General features: G+C 46.6%; 1 protein-coding gene and 1 long non-coding RNA gene across 4 annotated transcripts in view; one reads left to right on the top strand and one right to left on the bottom strand.

Moving 5' to 3' along the window:
- nr6a1a (nuclear receptor subfamily 6, group A, member 1a) overlaps nucleotides 1-21,552 on the bottom strand; it is an 80,397-nt gene that overhangs the window by 53,656 nt on the left and 5,189 nt on the right. The window lies entirely within an intron of this gene.
- LOC113643929 lies at nucleotides 1,972-15,456 on the top strand. 2 transcript variants are annotated; one of them, XR_007144789.1, is made up of 3 exons: nucleotides 2,005-2,817; nucleotides 10,111-11,530; nucleotides 11,979-15,456. It is a non-coding gene; the product is annotated as an uncharacterized LOC113643929 (long non-coding RNA). The 2 variants fall into 2 exon arrangements; XR_003440918.2 differs by having other exon boundaries at nucleotides 1,972-2,817; nucleotides 10,111-15,456.

The raw sequence follows: 21,552 nt of genomic DNA, 5'->3' as shown, positions 1-21,552 counted from the left end.
GTCAGCAGACCGAGCGTGGGATCGGAGTACGTCGGTGCTGAACAGGCGGTTCGGTTACAAAAATAAAAGATAGTAGAAAATGAGAGCTCCAAAGTGTTCGCTCCATCGCCTGTGTCTGGGCAAGACAAGCAAAAGGAGTTACGGAGAACAACCAGAGCAACACTGGCCAATCGTGGATGTGTGTGAGCTCATGAATGCTGAAGAAGGCGGGCAGCAAGTCCTCAGTGTGACACTACATGAGCAGCACTTTGGAAACGTCTCCTTGTGTACCTTCATCTCCACAGCCATGTGGGTTGTACAGCCTCCACAGTCACGGGGGAACGGCCTCCACAGTCACAGAGGAACGGCCTCCACACCAAAGAACAGCCTCCACACTAAAGAACAGCCTCCACACTAAAGAACAGCGTCCACACCAAAGAACAGCGTCCACACTAAAGAACAGCCTCCACACTAAAGAACAGCCTCCACACTAAAGAACAGCCTTCACACTAAAGAACAGCCTTCACACTAAAGAACAGCCTCCACACTCCAATCCTTCAAGTTTGAAGATGCAAACTGTTAATTCCACAGCCTTTACTCATGTAGGGTTCTACCCATCACGTGAAATGTGACTGTGTTGCATCATCAGTTAATCTGTTTATTCAGTGCTTGCGAGTAATGTTTTTACCACTACATCATCATCTCAGTCAAAGCCACCATCTCCCTTCAGTATTAGTACCAAATCCACTGAACTGCCTCACTTGACAAAAGCACCGAATGTGATCAATTATATATTTATTTATGTAACAATCTAAAAAACATGTGCATGGCTTCCGCTGTTGTGATTTCTGAACCTCGTCCATCATCTGCTGCCGTATTTCTGTTTAAAAAACGTACGGGTTTCGCACGGGCGTCGGACGTTTCGACGTTTTTCCCGTCCGTGTTAAATAACGTGAAATGTGAAACCAAACCAAACAGCAAATGAATCAAAAGAATCGATTTACATCTGAATCGTTCGGGGCGAATCTTCGGCGAAGGCTTTTGGTGCACTTCTGTGAAGTCGTTCTTGAGGTTGCGAGACATCGTATGAGCAGCGTTTTGAAAAGATGAGGCTGACTTTCACACGTAGCTGGTGTTCGCCTTCGGGCCTGCAGGTGAAACCCCGTCTTTCAGATTAAAACAGAAATGGAGTACGAATGGAAAATTCATAACTGACTAGTGTTCTGTGTCCATTCTTATCTCCTGCATTTCGGCCATATCTTTAGCTTGGAGTGATCAGACTTAGGAGGACTGGTATCAGAGCAGAGATGATCGGTAAGGCCTGATACGTGGATGGGAGCTGACCGGGGCGGCAGGAGAGGGAGGAGGAGGAGGAATGGCAATCGTCTCGCATCAGTTTGACGCGACAATCAGAGTCTTCTAATGAGAAGATTTTATGGTTCACCTCACCACCGTTCCCTTCTCTCTGTCTCTGTCTCTCTCCGTCTCTCTCTCTCTCTCACACACACACACACATTTAGGCTGTGTTGACGCTTGGGGCATCAAGGTGCCATCTTGAGTGCTGCTTTGCGCTCATTAAGTCTCACTGGATCTCCCGGCACATGCACGGACGCGTACGGATACGGCGCGGCTTGACGGGAGATGTCCTGCTGCAGACAGTGTCGCTGCAGCGAGTATTGAGAGCAGGGAGAGAAGGTGAAAGATTGGCAGTTTGGTCAGCATCAGGGGAAAAGATGGATGGATGCAGTTAAGTTGTGATGGTGTGTGTGTGTGTGTGTGTGTGTGTGTGTGGAGCCGTGCAGCATCACTGCTGGCTAGAGCCATCTCTCTTTCTGTCAGGCTTCATGCTCTTATCCTGAACATTACGCACTGTAACACCAGGTGAAACAGACATGACAGATGGACAGACACAGAGAGAGAGAGAGAGAGAGAGAGAGAGAGAGAGAGAGAGAGAGAGAGAGAGAGAGAGAGATAGAGAGAGAGAGGGAGAGAGAGAGGCCGACATTTCACCGATTTTTAACATTTCACCGATTTTTCTCATACGTTTCACGATAAAACGCTAAAACAGCGGCGGAGGCCTTTAACATAAACTTTGCTCCTCGCTGAGGCAAAATGGCAGCTGTCTATTATTACACACTGATGATAAACTGCGTGACGTTTTCCTTTCTTTTCCTGTGTGTGTGTATATATGCGTGTGTGAGAAGTCTTGCCCTGCCCTGCCCAGCACAGTAGTCTAGAATACTGAAGGCTTCTTCTTTCAACAGCCTCAAAAGCCAACCAATCACGTCGCTCTACCCTCGGGCTGCCAGAGGCCAGCCAATCGGAGGAGCCCGTGGCGGTCACCTGACTCAGCATGGCCCTGTCTGTCAAGCCAGTCGTATAAAGCTCAGCAGGCTCAGACAAGGCTGTGAATGTGTGTGCGCGCATGTGTGTGTGCATGTGTGTGTGTGTGCGCACGACTGTGCATGTGCGTGAGACCGGCCGGGACTCTGTGTACCTTCAGTTTGCTTTGTGACAGAGAGAGAGAGAGAGAGAGCGTGCGCGAGAGAGCGAGCGAGCGAAAGAAAGAAAGAAAGAGCGCGAGAAAGAGAGAGAGAGAGAGAGAAAAAGCGAGTGCTTGTGCAAGCAGCTATTCAAGCAAGAAAGAGTGAGAGACCAAGCAAAAAGAAGAAAGACAAAAAAAAAAAAAAAACAAGAGGAAAAGACTTTCAGCTTAGAGAAGTGAAGTCTGTTTTCCCCCATGGACTCAACACTTTGGAAGCTACTTCCTCTCTGCAGTTTTATCTTATTTTGTGCTTTCTCTGTCAGTCCGAGTGCCGATAACCTTCGGCAGAGCGGGTGAGTAACGTTACCACTTCATCATGTCTGCGTGATGTGTGTGTGTGTGTGTGTTTGTGGTGCCTCCTTGCAGAGTTCATTCAGTGCGTTCGGCCGTCCTGAGCTTGTTTGCTTTCCTGTTATCGGAGTTCTCAATGAAAAGCTTTTCACACACACACACACACACACACACACACACACACACACCAAAGACTGAAGACTTCCAAACAAACTGGAATGATCCTAAAGAAAAGATCGATTCTGCTCTAAGTGACTTGCTGCGATTCGGGGATTTTTCCACAGTTATAACTCGTCCACGATCGCTCTGAAACTCCACAAACTAGCGGTCGATTGTTTCGGGCAACCACACGGGACCGTATGTGTGTGCGTGTACCACGACAGGCAGGATTGCGGGGGGGGGGGGGGGGGGGGGGTTTACGAGTGGGTTAGAGAGGCAGACAGGGGGACAAAAGCAGAGGCCCCTCATCCAGACAGTCTGGGTCAGCCTTCATCACGGCTTAAGGTTGCTCAGGTCATCCAGCTGCAGAGAGAGACTGAAAGTGGGCCCCCGTGGGGTTAGAGGTGGCGAGACTCCTGATCCCGAGTCGTTCCTAAAACCAAAAGAGTGACGGCGTGTCAGACGAGTCTCGCTGACGCGTGCGTTCCCTCTCTCTCTCCCTCTCTCGGACACTGCTTATAGGTGAGGTGAGTTTTATTCTTCTAGCTTTAGTGTGAGAGAGCGGCAGAGTCTATAGTGCGTGCACACACACACACACACACAGACACACACAAACACGTACTATATGTACTGTATATAACACACACACACACACACACACACACACACACCGGCTGGAGAGGGGGAAGGGAGAGACGCCGGCGAGAAGAGGTCTGCAATTATAACAAGCTGTCGAAGGGGGATTTTTTTCCATTGCTATTCTCGTGTGCGTGTGTGTGCGCGCATGTGTGTGTGTGTGTGTGTGTCTAAGCTTCCAGCAAGAGAAAAAAAAAACCCGTAAAGAGTGCTAAAAAAAGTGTCACATTAAAACAAAGATCATTTTAAACAGACAAAGAAACACTATACACGCAGCGAGAGTGTGTGTGTGTGTGTGTGTGTGAACACTTTCATGATACCTCCTCACTTGGGAACGATGTGGCAAAAAAGTTTTAGGAATCTGATTAATTTTATTTTCCCCCACATTCTAACTTTTTTTTTTAAACTTTACTCCTTTCCTTTCTCCCAGTAAACACTTTGGCGTGTTATTTCAACACTGTGGCGGTTTGAGACCCAGTAAAAGTGTGTGTCCGGTCTCGGCGTGTCTGTTCGGCTCTTTTTGTGCCGTGCGCTTCGCCTGACGTATCGGTCCGGCCTCACGTCCTCTGGTCCTTATCTCTGATTGATGGAGAGTGTGATGAGGATTCTCTCAGGAGAGCGTGTCTGACTGCGTGCTTGTTTACGCCGCACGCTCAGAAATGTGGGACGTGTACGGTCTTGTTGGGTCACGGGATGTGGGGTTTTTTTTTTTAAAGGAAAAAAAAAAGTGGCGTGTGTGTGTGTGGAGTCCATGTTTTGAACTAGACATTTAGTGTGTGTTCATCAGCTGCCTATGTTTATCTGTCTCTGCTTTTTTGTCTCACTGTTCTGTTCTTTCCTCTTTTTCTCTGTTTCTGTGAATAAAACTCAGGCGCTGATTTGTGCTGCTCGCTCACAGGTCCCACAACGAGCATCAGATCTCCAGTCAGCCTACACAAAGACCTCTCTCTCTCTCTCTCTCTCTCTCTCTCTCTCTCTCACACACACACACAAACGCAGCACATAGACATGTACACACATACGTTGTGCCTCCCGGCCCTGTCCCATCCCCCTCGACTCTGTGATAATCTTGCACACTGGGTGTGTGTGTGTGTGTGTGTGTGTGTGTGTGTGTGTGTGTGTGTGTGTGTGCGTGCGTGCAGGGCCAGGGGAAGGGCGGGGAGGGGAGTGTGTGAGACAGGATATGGGAGTCTTTGATGAGGCTGTGAGGCGGAATAGAGTGCACTATAACAGGGCCCTAATCAGAGCAACTGTCCCCACACACACACACACACACACACACACACACACACACACACACACACACACACACACACACACGCAGCTGTAAAACCTGTCTGAGAAGCACCACCTTGGGTCGAGACGCACCCACACCCCCCCATACAGTCACCATATTAACACATTTCCTTTAAAAGATGCTCTCTCATTCTTTCTCTCTTTCGTTTTGTCTTTTTCTCTCTAGTTTCTTTTCGTTTCTTTCTTTTTGCTGTATATTTCTCCTTCACACACAAACACACACACACACACACACACACACACACACACACTCCACCTCTGCTGCTCCGTTCAAGTCCTGCAGCATGATTTGATTCTGCACTTTGCTGTGTGTAAATGTCTGTGTAGTGTTCTCACACACACACACACACACACACACACACACACACACACACACGAACATAACGTGCCTTTGAGTGCTAATTTCCTCACGAACTGTGAAGTGTAGCGACAGAGAAACCGACAGTAAAACACTGACACATACACGCGCTCCGTCGTGAGCGGGTCGTGTTTTAAAACGGCGGGAAACGGACTGGATCACGAGGTGTTTTCTTAAGAGTTTGCAGAACCAGAAAACACCCACATTTACATAGAAATAAATGACGGCGAGAAATTTGCATGCTTACAATTTTTATAGACGTTCTTTTCGTTCGCTTGCCGTCAAAGCGGATGAACAAACAAACAAAATGTTTGTGTGTTTAGGGTTAAATTTCCTTCGGGAAACCTGTGACAAAGTCCAGGAGTGTACGATGCTACAGACAATAAAACACACATTAACACGCCGCAGATGAGTTTAAAGTATTAGGAGGAGTTTGTAATTACGGAACAGCATTAGTGTGTGTGAATGGGGGGGGGGGGGGGGGAGAGATCATAATAATAATAATAATAAAATATGACCAGCTTGTTTTTTAGAATGGTTGAGAGAAAAATGTTATTAAAATTTAAATAAATAAATTTGGATCAATTCCATAAAGAAACACCCCCACCCCCACCCACACACGCACACACCCACACCCACGCACACGCCATCTTTCAGGTTTACTAATCTGCATGTGTTCCCTTAACTCTTTGCCTTCAGCTGTTCTAAGCGCATGTAGAAAGCACGCGAACGTACAGCATCTCCGCCCCCTTTTTAAATAAACGCTCGACGCCGGGCCCTGCGACTTTTTATTTATGGAAGGCTCCTGGGGTGTTTTTTTTTTTTTGTTAAACGGTGGTAAATGAAACTCACAAGGGGAAGGAGGAGCTGAAAAACAAAACAAAATACATAGAACGGTCGTCTTGTTTTAGTTTCGTTTCGTGTCAGGATGACTAATTGTGTTCCTCTGTGCTGACTTTTCTTCTGTGTGTGTGTGTGTGCGTGTGCGTGTGCGTGTGCGTGTGCGTGTGTGTGTGTGTGTGTGTGCGCGCAGTGCCGTGACTCCGGAAGCTGGAGGAACAGGAACTCAGCAGTTGATTCCCATAAGCTCAAAGCGGTCGTGTGCTGTGAAAAAGAGCAGTATGTAGCAGCAACAACGTCAACAAATCGGAGTTAAAATATTTAGTGTGTAAATAAAAAAGGTCCCTACGAGCCTTCGTCGCTCTCCGCGGCGGTTCCTCTCGGAATACGTCCTACGTCCGTCCCGTCAGGTATCTTTAGGATGTCTGCTATTTAATGATTGGGCTTTCTGTTTTAAAATGAAGTTAAAGAGCTTAACTCGATGTGGGAAGATTTGTTTGTATTTATATTTAGCGCTCAGAGTAAATAAGTCCATCTGTCTATTGGTTTCAAACATATGATGCTCCAAATGATCTTAAGTGTGATCTCCGGTGCCAGGATGCCCGTCTCCACTCTTCCTGTGTGTGTGCGTGTGTGTGTGTGTGTGTGTGTGTGTGTGTGCGCGTGTGCGTGTGCGTGTGCGAGCTGCAAGCCGCAGCCGATGAAATGAATGGGTTTGGCTCCCCAGCGTCAGTCTGCAGTCGTATTTATATCCGTGTGGTGGAGCCTCTGTTTCAGACTCCAGCTGACATCCAGAACGGAGTCGTGGCTTTAGTGAAAAAGCTGAAAACAAACGTGAGAGGATCCCGAGTGTTAACGCTCGCTGCTCTGTCTCTAATGTCTCTAAAGAGAAAAGTGGAGGCTTTGATTTCTGCACTGATCTTTTCTGTACGAGCAGCGGTGTGATCCGCTCTGAAGAGTCCTCCATGAAACACTGAGCAGGAGAAAAGACTACAATTTTAACACGCGGTCTCCTTTACGGAAATCGGCTCCGTGTGTAAGTGTCTACAGCAGCTCCACGTGACAAGGAGAGACAGACTTGCAGGGTGAGAGAGACAGGCAGGGTGAAAGAGAGAGACAGGCAGGGTGAGAGACGTGTAGGCTGAGAGACAGGCAGGGTGAGAGAGACAGGCATGGTGAAAGAGAGAGAGACAGGGTGAGAGACAGACGTGCAGGGTGAGGGGAGGGATTGGAAGAGACAGACAGGCTGAGAGACAGGCGTGCAGGGTGAGAGAGACAGGGTGAGAGAGACAGGCTGAGAGATAGACAGGCTGAGAGACAGAGGTGCAGGGTGAGAGAGACGGTGAGACAGACAGGCTGAGAGACAGACGTGCAGGGTGAGAGAGACAGGCTAAGAGATACAGGCTGAGAGATAGACAGGCTGAGAGACAGACGTGCAGGGTGAGAGAGACAGGCTGAGAGAGAGACAGGCTGAGAGATAGACAGGCTGAGAGACAGACGTGCAGGGTGAGAGAGACAGGCTGAGAGATAGACAGGCTGAGAGACAGACGTGCAGGGTGAGAGAGACAGGGTGAGAGACAGGCTGAGAGACAGACGTGCAGGGTGAGAGAGACAGGCTGAGAGACAGGCTGACAGACAGACGTGCAGGGTGAGAGAGACAGGGTGAGAGACAAGCTGAGAGACAGACGTGCAGGGTGAGAGACAGGCTGAGAGACAGACGTGCAGGGTGAGAGAGACAGGGTAAGAGAAAGGCAATGGGAGACACAGAGAGGGAGAAAAGACAGAAGCAGAGCAAGTGACAGAGTGAAAAGTCATAAGTGGAAAAAGAAAAACCAATAGGGTGTACAATCAAATGTAAAGGGTAGAGGGCAAATGGGGGAGAGAAAGACAGAGAGAAAGAGAGACACAAAAAGAAACAGAGCAAGACAGAGTGGATAATAGAGTGAAATTCAGGATAAAAGAGAGGTGTAGAGAGAGGAAGCAGGAAAAACAGAGAGCAACACAAAGAAAAAGAAAAATTGAGAGAGAGAGAGAGAGAGAGAGAGAGAGAGAGAGAGAGAGAGAGAGAGAGAGAGAGAGACAGACAGACAGACAGACAGACAGACAGACAGCAGGCTGGCAGGAATGAAGTGCAGCCTCAGCAGCAGATAAGCAGTGTGACGACTTCAGTTCCTCTATCACTGTGGGATTAACACATGACTAAATCAGCGAATTTCCATTTCACAACGAAACACAGGCAGAAAAAGAGTGATGTGTGTCTGTGTGTGTGTCTGTGTGTGTGTGTGTGTGTGTCTGTGTGTGTGTGTGTGTGTGTGTGTGTGTGTGTGTGTGTGTGTGTGTGTGTCTCTCAGAGTGTCAGACGGAGTGAGTATAAGGAAGAAAAGAAGAAACGTCAGTGATGAAGTCTGCTGAAGGTGGGGGTGGTGATAATTCCCTTAATGCACACAGAGGAAAGGGAAGAGGATTTGGCTCACAAGTGGAGGAAAAAAATCACAAAAAGAAATAAAGATAGAGAGAGAGAGAGAGAGAGAGAGAGAGAGAGAGAGAGAGAGAGAGAGAGAGAGAGAGAGAGAGAGAGAGAGATGATGGTGTTGAAGAGATGATGAGGCAGAGGTTCAAAGCGTCGCTCATGCTAGCTTTAGGATTTCAGGCTGGTTTAATTCCCGGCGCTCCTGCAGCTCACGGACTTGAAGTTCGAAACCTCGTCGTCGTCGCATCCAGAGTGACGACGCGCGTCGCTTCATATTCCGTTATTCGGCCTGTTTATGCGAATTTAAATTATTCGGCTAGCTTCCTAACGGACCCGACTACACGACGTTTTAGCCACGTTTCAATATGGAACTAAAATCTCCTGCAGATCCACCAGCACCGTGTGCAGGAACACGCGTGTAACGTCTTTAAGAGCAGGTTCGAGAATCTCGGTGTTTCGTGATCGCCGCTAGTGTAGCTGTGGCTCTCTGTTCGTGACGGCGTTCTGAACCGTCTTCGCGTACGATCTCTGAAGCGCGTAGAATTTACTTTACACTTCTGCAAAAAGTTGTAGGGACTGCGGTGGTGTTTAGTTTACAACAAACCTGGGGTTCAATTAACTGCTTAGCAAGATGCAGAGATGATTACAGAGTCAGTGCGACAGAGTGTAAAGGAGAGATGAACAAAAAAAATAAATAACAGCCCTTGAGGTTAAGCTGAATCATTCGTGTGTGTGTGTGTGTGTGTGTGTGTGTGTGTGTGTGTGTGTGTGTGTGTGTGTGTGTGTGTGTGTGTGTGTGTACCACACCGACGTCATCGGACACAACAGGCTTCTGGCCCCGGTGATCATAACTGACATGAACAGTAATGTGAAAAGAAAGGAAGTGAAGGCTTGAGCGCACGCGCGCACACACACACACACACACACACACACACACACACACACACACACACAAACACACACACAAACACACACGGTTCACATAACCCACCTCACAGACACAGACACAAAGAAAAGCAGATACACAAACTCCCACTACACATAATTACCCCCAAAGCCGGACTGCATTCTTTTTCACTGTCAGACACACACACACACACACACACACACACACACACACACACACACACACACACACACACACACACACACACACCTTTTTTGTGAGGAGAGACAGAGATTAGCCACTGCCTGAAGCAAACGCCATGACAGCGTGGCGTCTGCAGAAGAGATTAAACCCGGATTAAACAACTGTCTCTCTCTCTCTCTCTGCCTGTCTTGTGTTTGTGTGTGTGCGTGTGTGCGCGCGTGTGCGCGCGTGTGTGCTTTTGTTCGGCTCCGCACACCCTCGGGCAAACACATTTTTAGTAGCATATCGCCTCATCGAGGTTACTTCACGCATTATTTAAGCAGCGAGAACACGGGCTGCATTGTGAGCTCTAATGCTGCCTGTTACGGATTGCGTGCCTTGTATCTGAAAAAAATGTGTGTGTGTGTGTGTGTGTGTGTGTGTGTGTGTGTGTGTGTGTGTTGCAGGATGGTTGGAGATGAAGGTTGCCTGACCTGGAATGACAAAATCTGGTATTGTGGAGTCTCCCACCTCCACTTCTTGTGTATTATAATTATTTTTTTTTTTACACTTCTAATCCACAGCCCCACCTCTCTCCTCCATCCATATTCATCACCTTTATCCCTAATGAAGACCGGAGTGCAGCACGGAGGGGGGAGACAGAGACGCAGGCCTTTGAACTCCCACAAAGACAGAGAGAGAGAGATAGAGAGACAGAGAGAGAGAGAGAAAGAGAGAGAGAGAGAGAGAGAGAGAAAACACAGCTAGTGATGATAGATGGAAGAGGACAAGGGAAAGAAAGGCATGAGACAACCAGAAAGAGACGATCACGCGTCTCGTCTCTTGTGCGGAGAGAAAAGGAGATGGCGTTGATGGATAGAAACGAGGATGGAAGAAGAAAGGCATCAGACATACCATCTTGACACAGCAGGGGTTCAGCTAACATCAGAATCGAGCCTACAAATTACGCCTACGATTATTCATCCCAGGGTCAAAGACCTTGTCAAAGCACCAAACAGCGTGTCGGAGGTTCGAACACACTGCCAGTGATAACGGATCGGACGAGTCTGGACGTTTCCCCGCTCACACGCGTGATGTGGCAGGTTGGACTACGGTCTTTAAGGTCTGGTTCCCGAGATGCACCGATTCGTTCAAGAGTTCACGGTTTAAAAAAAAATAAAAAATTGATCACATGTAATAAGAAGCAGCCATCGTTACTGTTACTTCTCCGAATGAAGCAGAACCAAAAAGTTTAGAGAACAGGGGGAAAAAACACTGCCTACTAAAAAAAAAAAAAAAACAATTAAAAAAAAATACAGGAATTAAAGACTCAAAATATCAGAATAGAAACAAGGCGAGTAAATGCGAAAGAAATTCCCATTAGCCTCAGAAGCAGAAGTGCAGAGTGTTTTGAGGGCATAATCTCTGCAAACAGGAGGAAGTTTTAGTTCCAGAAAATTCAGAAATGACGGAGCAAAAAAAAAAAAAAAAAAAGATTTCGTGGTTGCGTGAAGCTGATATTTTGGTCCCGTGTCCGATCTCGTGTCCAGACTCGGGACTATTAGAGGTGAAGTGCACGTCGTGTTTTGTAAACAGGTGGGGCAAAGCGTGCTTCGTACAGGAATGCTGGCGTCATTGTTGAACGTGTGATAAATAAAGCCTTTTGTTTGTTTTTTTCTAACCTGTTCCTCAGAGCACCGCGCGGGGGGGGTTCACTGCAGACTCGACGTGAAGACGCACGTCTCCGGACCGGCGCTGTTGATGCGAGCAGGTGTGTGAAGACGTGCTAACAGACGGGCACTCTGTGGTTCAGAGAGGAAGGGGTGATGGAGGTGGTGTTGGTGTCGCGGCTGATGCGTTCCATGACAACATGCACACCCACATGTGGTAACAGACATGCTCGCGCACTCACACACACACACACACACACACACACACACACACACAAACCACCAACCGTTAAACTGCTCGAGGCAGCAGAAGCCAGGTGCAGTAGCGCGCCGATGCTAGTTCCTGTAGGACTGACTGATGGAAATCAGCAGGCTTTCGTGTTCTTCTTCTTGTCATGTTTTTCCACCTCATATTTGTTCCAAAATGAATTAAAATATGAAAGAATGTGAGGATTCAGAACGGTCAAGATTTATCCGGGGCTTGATTCTACCAAAAAACCTAAAGAGCAGTCGGTAGTGACAGAGGGGACAAAATATTTCCCCTTTAGAAGTGCCAAACGTTCCACCCAACACACCTACGTTTGCTAGCTTACCTACTGTATATCCTCTGGTCATTAACTCCTATCTGTACTTATCTGTGTTCTTGCCTTTCACCTTCTTACCAGGAAGTCCGTTCTTCACATTCCTGGTATTGTGAAAGACCTTTCGAATCATTTCTCACGACGTCGATCCGCCATCTGTTCTCAGTCAAGCCTTCGGACGTGCCGTACGAGGGCTCCGCGGTCCGTTCGTGCGACCGAGGGGGGCAAGGCATCCTCGACTGCACCGTGCCCTCGATTTCCAGACAAAGCCACAGAAAAGAGGAGGAGCCGTGGGCGAGAGCGAACGGCACGGGAACAAAAGACTAAAAAGCAGGTTGTGTGTGTTCCCCGGTGCTGGTTGCGTTTTAGACGGAGCTGGCAAATCAGAGCTCACATTAATAATGCATGCCTGACTCAAAGGCCTTTCGACACAGGAAGCACAGACTGGGGTTCAGATCACGGGAAATAGAACAGGAGAGCGGGGTGGGGACGTTTAAAAAAAATAATAAAAAAAAGACAAGAACCAAAAATTCTGACTGGCAAGCAGGTTGCATTGAGGCGTTTCTCAGGTGTTTAAAGAGCAGAACGGTCTCAAAGACCGCAACAACCGTTTCTGGTGTCCTCGGTTAACATTCAACGCTGTCGGTGAGTTTTGTGTTTCTGGCAAACCATCGACCGTTGACTGTACCCTGAGGGCAGCTGAGCACAACACGGGGAGGAAGAGAACCGCCACGGGACACGGCGAGGAGCTCGTGTGGACATCCCAGACAGGTGCCCTTATAATGGCTGCGATAAACATTCATTGCTGTCGGTGGGTTTCCAGCAAACACAACTCACTGATCGATGAATGCAAACTGCGGTTCAAACTCCTCTGAAGCTCGAAGCAGAAGAAGATGGTACACGTGTGCTGCTTCGGTAACGAATAAGTACACGGATGACGTGAGTATTCAGATATTATCTAAACTGCGAGCAGATTCCAGAAATTGCTAGCATTGCATAATCTTTTCGTCACCTAACGAAGGACCGATCAGAGCTTTTGGTCCACAAAACTCTCGAATCGGTGGTTCACAAATGTTTTGAAGCCAGGGACCCCTATTACACAAACCTCACAGCATGAATTTATTTACGTTTCGGGGAAACACAGCTTTTTAGTCGTGATCTTTCCACCTATTGAACACGAAAGGTTTGACTTTGCCCAAATAATCGCCGTAAACAAATAAAATCTTATCTTTAGTAGGGAGATATTTTCGCCCGTATTGGGCCCCGTTCACACTGCAGGTAAAAGTGGCCCAAATCCGATTTGTTTGGGGTCAAGTGACCAGGTCAGACCTCTTCAGCAGTAGTGTGAACACTCAAATCTGGGCCAGATCTGATTTTTTTCAAATCAGATCTGGGCCACTTCCATATGTGGTCCTGAATCAGACCCAAATCAGATTTTTTCCAATGTGGCCGCAGTGTGAACAACCGAGGCGGATTTGATGCGACTTTTACGTCGATCTGTTTATGCGCCGGCGAAAACGTGACTGGTAACGTGTGTGTGTTAAGAGTGTTATATAAAGTGGTTACGTGAACCAGCTCATAATGTTTGCACCGAATACGTCACATTATAGCGTTACATGATACGTTTGCTTGCACCAGATGATACAATACTTCCTCCATAACCTCGCCGACTTTTTAGCGCGACGACGTGCTGCGTGTGACGTCATCGTTATCGTTCGTTTGTGCATGCGGGTCAGTTCGAAACAGCAAACGCTTCACACTGGTATCTGATATAGGCCACGTTTTAAAAGGTAATCTGAACAGCCAAACAAAATCAGATCTGAGCAAAATATCCGAATTGAGCATTAAGACTCGCGGTGTGAACGTGGCCTTGAAGACGGACGTTTCAGAATCAGAACCACGCAGACGCCTACGGTGAAGACGTAAAGACGCAAACCAGACGCAAACAATATGTCCTTGCGAATATATAGACAGAACACCACATCATAACAGCTGAAACCTTGCTCAATTTTCCATAGCCAGCTCACCCTAACACCAGCCAAGTCTCTAGGCAACCAAAACATGCACGAACACACTGTACACTGGAGAGTCGACTTGCCCAGTGGACTACAGGTCCAGGGTTTGTTATTGGTTCACATCTTGGGCTTCCTCAGGGGTGGTGGTGAAGTGTAAAGTATAGCGCCTACGTAGTAGTAGTAGTAGTGTGCAGTACGACGTACAATGGCGTCAGTGATAGTTCAACGGTTAAAGCGCGGGGTTACTGATTTGTAAGGTCATGGGTTCAAGTCCTTGAGCATGTTCGCAGAGCTGATGACCCTGTGTGTTGACCCCAGCTTTCTAAGTAGGGATATGCCAGGAAAATAATTTCACCGTGCTGTAACGTATGTGAGGAATAAAGGCTGCTTCTTCTTCTTTTCTTCTTCTTCTTCTTCAACAAACAGAGTGTCTGACCTGCCCGTCTTCTCTTCGGCATTACTACCCACACGTGTGTGACTGTTTATATACCCATCCGTGTGCCCGGGTGATACCATCACGGCACAGGAGCGACTGTTAAAATTGCCCATTTTCCCCTTGTGCTCTATCCCTTCAATCATGCAGAAATAGTCTGAGCTTTAAATAACTCCCAAAAAAAGGGGGGAAAAAAAACGCTTACCTGCGCTGGAACGGAATTATTAAATATGACAATTATCGCTGACAGCCAAGCGCTGCTTCCCTTATTCGCTCTCTTTTTGTCAGGTTCGATTGAAGTTGACCTTCACCACGTGCCGAGGGAGTGAACGAGCGCGCGAGACAATCAGCTAGCGAGTGCTTGAAACGCTCGTTTCTCTCTCTCTCTCTCTTTTTTTTTTTAAGCAGGATGGGAGATAGAATCATCTGGAAGCAATCCTGCTGTAATTGCTTAACATGCTGGGAAATTTCGAACACATTGGCATTTTCCACTTGAAGACATGAATGCAGCATGCGCTCTCTCTCTCTCTCTCTCTCTCTCGTCTTTTATTACAGTGGAAAGTGTCTGAGGGTGGCTGTAGAGTTCATGACTCGTGCGGCTAACAAACTGAACTTTTTTACGTGTAGGGAGTAGACGATGTGGTGACACCGGAGCCCGGACTCGCTGCATTATAATAGGCTCAGAAACCGCCGGTGGTTAACGAGAGCCGTCTGTCTGCTCCGTTTGTCCCCATCTTTCCTCCTGTTTTCTTTTTGTTTTGGGAGAGAATAATAAATTTGTCTGTGGGGTGGGATGGGGTGGGGAATTGATGGACGTGTCCCGTAATCTGAGCTTTAGACTAAACGGGTTGTTGTTTAAAAGAAAGGAAGCACTGTCGATGTAATAACACGGTTATTAATGGAAGGAGTCTCCAGTGTCAGAGGAAACAGCTGGATCTCAAAACGGGAAATGCTTCATTTTATGCTTCGTGTGTGTGAGAGAGAGAGAGAGAGAGAGAGAGAGAAAACCAAAGGCTGGTGAGGGAATGAAGGTTTAAAGCTGCTTTATCATCAATGACAACAGAAACAAATGTGATATATGGGCGATAAATAAAAACAAATGGATTAAAAAAAATGTATGATGTGTCTTTAATTGAATAACATATCGTAACTGGCAAATTGCTGCAGTATGAGGTTCACTTGAGGATGTGAGGTTGTAGGTGTTGTAGATGTCACCATCACATCGTTGATTAATTCACCACAACAGCACACACACACACACACACACACACACACACACACACACACACACACACACACACACACACCTCCGAGCCCAGTTCATGCTTCTTCAGCCATCTGAATTTCACAGGATGTGACAAAAGGAACAGGACGACGCATTACAGCGTGACCTGGAAGCTCTGGGCAGGCCTCGCGGGCTTCGCGGGCTTCGCGGTCGAAAGCGACAGAGCGAGTGGAAAGGGAGCAGAAACGAGTGCACTCTCTCGATCGGCACGAATTATAAAAAACATAACTGAGAGGAGACAAAGACGGCGAGAGATTCTGCCGCTGTAGTTTCCAGCGTGTTTAACAGTTAATGTTCCGAACAGACACCGTCGACACAGAGGGGAAAAAAATGCGACTGCAATTATATTTAAAAAAAAAAAAAAAATGCCGCTGCAGTTTAATGGGCTTACGCTGAATTATTTACTTGCTCAATGGATAGATAATTGCGTTTATCCTTAACCCCCTCCGCAAGCTCAGGAACTGAACCGTGGAGTCACCATTTGTCCTCCGCAAATCAGATCCTATTGCTTTCCGTTTTAATCCGTCATAACTCGAAAAAAAAAAGAAAGGAAAAAAAAAAACCCTGAGAGATTACAAAACTACAGGGAATAAAGAGATGAAGAAAGAAGGGAGGGCAGAAGAGAGGGAAAGGAAGTGTATGTTAAAAAGGTCAGCTTGCAAACTTGTGAGCAAAACGGAGGAATGAAAGTTAGAGGAGGAAAGAAAGAAAGAGTGAGTGAGTGAGTGAGAAAAAGAACGAGTGAAGGCATATGTTTGCCTCAGTTGTGTGAGGACAGCGATGAAGCATGTGCGTGGGCTCACAGCCAGCTCTCTACATCTGGGTGTTGAGTTCAACGAGGGCAAATGAGGATCTGAGTGAAAGGCCTTTATCTTCTCCCGATCGCTCGCTCACGCCTCCGTGTGGTCGTCCTTAAGAGGCGCACGCTGGGATTCGAAACGGTTTTAAATCCTCCAAATATTTGACGGCCTAAAGCGACCGTTTAAAACTACAGGTGTGTTTCAGAGCCAAGAGAAACACGAGACTTCATGAACAAAGTCAGAATATTTTGAGAGGGAAAAAAAAGCCATTTTATTAGATATTATGTGAAGAAATTTCGAGAATAAATTTAGAACGTTTCCAATACCCGATATTTTGAGAAACGTGTCGGTTTGTCTACGACACAACAGAGTCATGACGTGTGAAGATAGTCACGGTATTTCTCAGGAAAAATATTACTTCAAAATAAAGTCGCGATAATCTTGAGAGTAAAGTTATATCTAAAACACTCTGAGCTCTGATATTTCTCATTTTTGCCAGAGTACGAGTTCTCATTTTATGAGTTTTATTATTTTCACTTTCTGCGTTTTCTCGTAATACTTCAAATATTGCATTTTTTTTTTCCTCGGACGATCTTTTTTTTTTTTTCCTTTATGAGCGGATCGTTGGAATCGGTATATTTAACCGGATATATTACGCCGGGATGAACCTCGGACGATAGGTGCGAATAAATTCTTCCGTGAACGGGAAAATATTTTGCGCCTCCGTGTTCACGGAGGCAAAAAGAAAGCGTTCTTTATTTAAAAGGAGAGCAGATGTGATCTCTGTGGTGGTTAAACCGCTCCTGTCCCTCGCCTCCGTAGGGTTTTGGGAACGTGCTGCTGTTATGAGTTGAATCGGCGTCGATGATGGAAAAGATTGGGGGGTAAAATGACTGCTATCAGTCTGAATTTGAGCGTGTGGAACTGACGCAGCTCCCACGCAGCTGATTTGATCTGTCGTGTGGAGAGGATATGAGGATATGAGGATAGGATGCCGTTTCCGAGTGGCTGCGTTGCGACTGAAATATTAGCAGAACGTTGTTATTAAAGAAAGGCTGCGCAGGATGAAAAGGTCTGAGGTCACGTTTTGGTCTGTAATAAACGAAGTGCGCTAGCTGTGTAACCTGAAACATTCTGCTTTCTCACGTCATCAAAACTGGCTTTGAGCTAAACTAGTAAACTGTTTAACGTGTCGGCTGTTTTCAGAGACGTTTGGGGGCTTGTTTTAAAAACACTTCTGTGGACTTTTCCCCCAACTTCCCGACTAGTTCTTAATGGTAGTTCGGGGGGTGCGAATGATGGATGATAAAGAAAAGAACATGGGGATAAATGATAAATTAGGCTGGTGTTTGTAGCGCGGCGCACGCTAAACTCTGTAGTGTGAAACAGTCTCCGGGCTTCCTACTGCTCCCGAGAGAGAGCTAGCGCACGCTCATTAACTCGCAATTCGATTCAGCCTCTCAGCGGTGCTAGCTAGCGGCCCGGAGCCGTGTCACTTCCTGCCACTGCACCTGACTCTTACAGTCGACTCGAATTAAACTTTGTCCGAACAGAGCGACGTGTTCTGCTGTAGTCACGTTAACACTTTTACCTCGATGGTGGCAGATTGTACTTCTACAGTGAGGTTCCTGCTACTGGTTGCCATAGTAACAACACTTATCGGTGGGTGGCGCAACTCACGTTCTGTTTCGACGTCGAACGTTTTCTTGCGGAACTGATATAGTGACAATGTGTGTGTTAAACTGAGTTCAGTGTCCACAGCTGAATCGGGATCACACAGGGCTACTGGTTAGAGATGGGATCAATCCAATCCTCAGGACTCGGGACAGACGCAGACAGACAGAGCGAGACAGGACGCAGACAGACAGAGCGAGACAGGACGCAGACAGACAGAGCGAGTCAGGACGCAGACAGACAGAGCGAGTCAGGACGCAGACAGACAGAGCGAGTCAGGACGCAGACAGACACAGAGAGACAGGACGCAGACAGACACAGAGAGACAGGACGCAGACAGACACAGAGAGACAGGACGCAGGACAGACACAGAGAGACAGGACGCAGGACAGACACAGAGAGACAGGACGCAGACAGACACAGAGAGACAGGACGCAGACAGACACAGAGAGACAGGACGCAGACAGACACAGAGAGACAGGACGCAGACAGACACAGAGAGACAGGACACAGAGAGACAGGACACAGAGAGACAGGACACAGAGAGACAGGACACAGAGAGACAGGACACAGAGAGACAGGACACAGAGAGACAGGACACAGAGAGACAGGACACAGACTGTGCCAGAAAAAAAACGAAGGAAATAAATGTAAAACTTTAACTCAATAACTAAAGTGGACACTGACGATAAACAATATAAAGAAACTCTTTTCTTAGGAATGATTTTGATCAGATTTATTTTGGTGTTGCCGTATTTTATCTGGTATGGTTTAAAATATGATTTTAATTATAAAGAATTGTTACAAGATATTTGGAATAGATCCTGATATGGACCGATGCTGAAAGCTTCATCACTGTATCAGAAAAGAGAAAGTGGTATCATGACATCTTGACCTGAAAAGGCATTTGGGATGCGACCCCACTGCAGGTTGCCACAGCTTTAAAAAATATCCTTTTTTTACTTTTGGAGTTTTGAATACAAGTTTAAAATAAAAAGCAACGTTTAAAAAATAAAAACAGCGAATTTTGCTGCACAATAACACAGTTTACTCGTCCGGTTGCCAAACCGAGCGACGGTTATTGTCTGAATCGTGCGTCTAGTTTCTACTGAGAACGGAGAGCTTTTCCATTACATACTACACAATGCTATGCAATTACTTCATAAGCTCTTCACCTTATATCTGCTATGGCAGCACAGGGGATTAAAGAGAGCGTGCACGAGTGTGTGAGCGCCTCGGTGTCAGGATGTATAGGTCACAACACAACACAACGCAACACAACAACATCCCCGACGACCCGGCACAGTGGGTTCCGTTTTTTTTTCTCCTTAAATCCGAACGCAAACCATCTGACACTGGCGCAGCTTTAACAGGACAACCAGCTTGCTGACTGGCCGCCTTTCCTATAATCCGATCGGTCACGCCGGCCGCGAGACGTCGCTGATTGGCTGGGGAGCTCACGTAGCCGTGGAAACTGGCGGGATGGATCAGAAAGTAGACAGGTTGCTCAGATTAAGGACAGCACCCTGCTTTGTTTGGGGTTTAAGAACCTACACAACTCTATTAGCCCCAAACAAATCTTGAATGTATTTCTCTCACACACACACACACCCACACGCACACACAGAAACACATCTGACCTTAATAACGGCTGAATCCCGGTTTGAAAAGCTTGCAGGAATACCTCGCGCTCAGCAGCACTTACATACAGACATTTATTCGAGTTTTACAACATTATAACGCAGCAATCAGATCAAAAACTTTGACTCCGGAGTTAAAGTTCCTCTCTAATCTCTGGTTCGGTTGCGTTTATGAAGATTGTCGCTTGCCAAGTCAAGTCAAGAAGCTTTTATTGTCATTTACTTATATATAGCTGTTGCGAGGCGGAGAGTGACGCGATCCTGCTCTACGAGAGACGCTCCTGTATAAATGACTTCTAGTGAAAACGCCAGGGACACGTTTCTGAGCCGTAGCAGAAAAAGTGGCCCGATCCTGACCTGGCATCATAAATACCAGCAACGTAAACACTCGGCTTAATCGCGCAGGGTGCGAAGGAATCCTGGGAGCAAACGCAGCTTTACCGCAGTCACATTTACAGCCCAATCATGTTCGAGATCATAAATCAATTACCGCCTCGGGGCAACAATAGAGGCCTTTCACTGCCCGGTGGTTTAACAGGTCCCCCTTGCCCCTTTCCCCAGATGATGGGAGCTTCCCACAGGTTTACATGAGTCGGTCATGCCGAGGTCGCGAGTTGGCTGAACTCGTGCTGACCCTCTAGACCCTTCTACTCTCCCTGCAGCCAGCTGGCTCTTCAACACTTCAAACACTCCTCACAAACCCACAAAAAATATATATATATTTTTTTTTAATTTTATTACATTTGAGTGGATTTAATACGACTTTAAGGAAAAAAACAAAAATTCTGCAATGCCAGGAATTTGATAACAACACACTCAAGAATTCCTCATTTAATATCTCTCTTTTAATTTATGTTATAAATATAAACATGTGTATTGTGTCCTGGAGTGTTAATGTGCTGCATCTACAGAAAGCACTATATTAATATTAATATTATTATTATTAATAATAATAATAATAATAATAATAATAATAATAATAATAATAATAATAATAATAATAATAATAATAATGATATTTCCCCTTTTTCACAGCACCTCACTCAGTAACTCAATGCAGAGTGTATGTCATGCTAATAAGCACCTTGAAATTGAAATTGAGTGAGAGAGAGAGAGAGAGAGAGAGAGAGAGAGAGAGAGAGAGAAAGAGCACGAGAGAGAGAGAGAGAGAGAGAGAGAGAGAGAGAGAGAGAGAAATAGCACGAGAGAGAGGGGGGAGAGCGAGAGAGAAAGAGCACGAGAGCGAGAGACAGAGCAAGAGACAGAGCAAGAGAGAGAGCAAGAACGAGAGAGAGACAGAGAAAGAAAGAAAGAGAGAGAGAGAGAGAGAGAGAGAGAGAAGGGGAGCGACGAGGAGAAGGATGAGGAGATGAACTTGAGCTGAACCTTGTCCTGAGCATTCCCACACATGCACATCCCACTGTGCAGCAGGTCAGGATCACATGACCAGAGGTCAGGGGTTACACAGGGTGCAACTTATTATATCGGCAACACAAGCGGTGGGGGCAAAACGTGCTGTACGACCCAGATATCACGGTCCTCCCTGTTCTGGTAAATACGCATGCTCTAAAACAGAAAATCCCAAGCAGATCATCGTTAGACCCGGACTGAACGAAATAAAATTCCAGAGATTTTTTAATCCTTCCGGACAAAAACGACACAAAGTGTCAATGGATTTCCTCCAAGTTACGTGATGCAGCATTTTAAAAGGAAAAAGACCCTTTGGTGTATTTCAGGAACCTTAAATTGTGATTTGTTCCTCCTCTAAATAAATGTTAATGACTGTTAACAACCAGGCATAACATTATAAC

This window comes from Tachysurus fulvidraco, chromosome 14 (genome assembly GCF_022655615.1).
Source record: "Tachysurus fulvidraco isolate hzauxx_2018 chromosome 14, HZAU_PFXX_2.0, whole genome shotgun sequence".
NCBI lineage: Eukaryota > Metazoa > Chordata > Actinopteri > Siluriformes > Bagridae > Tachysurus > Tachysurus fulvidraco.
Note: the sequence above shows the minus strand (reverse complement) of the source record. Positions and strands in the feature narration are given on the sequence as shown.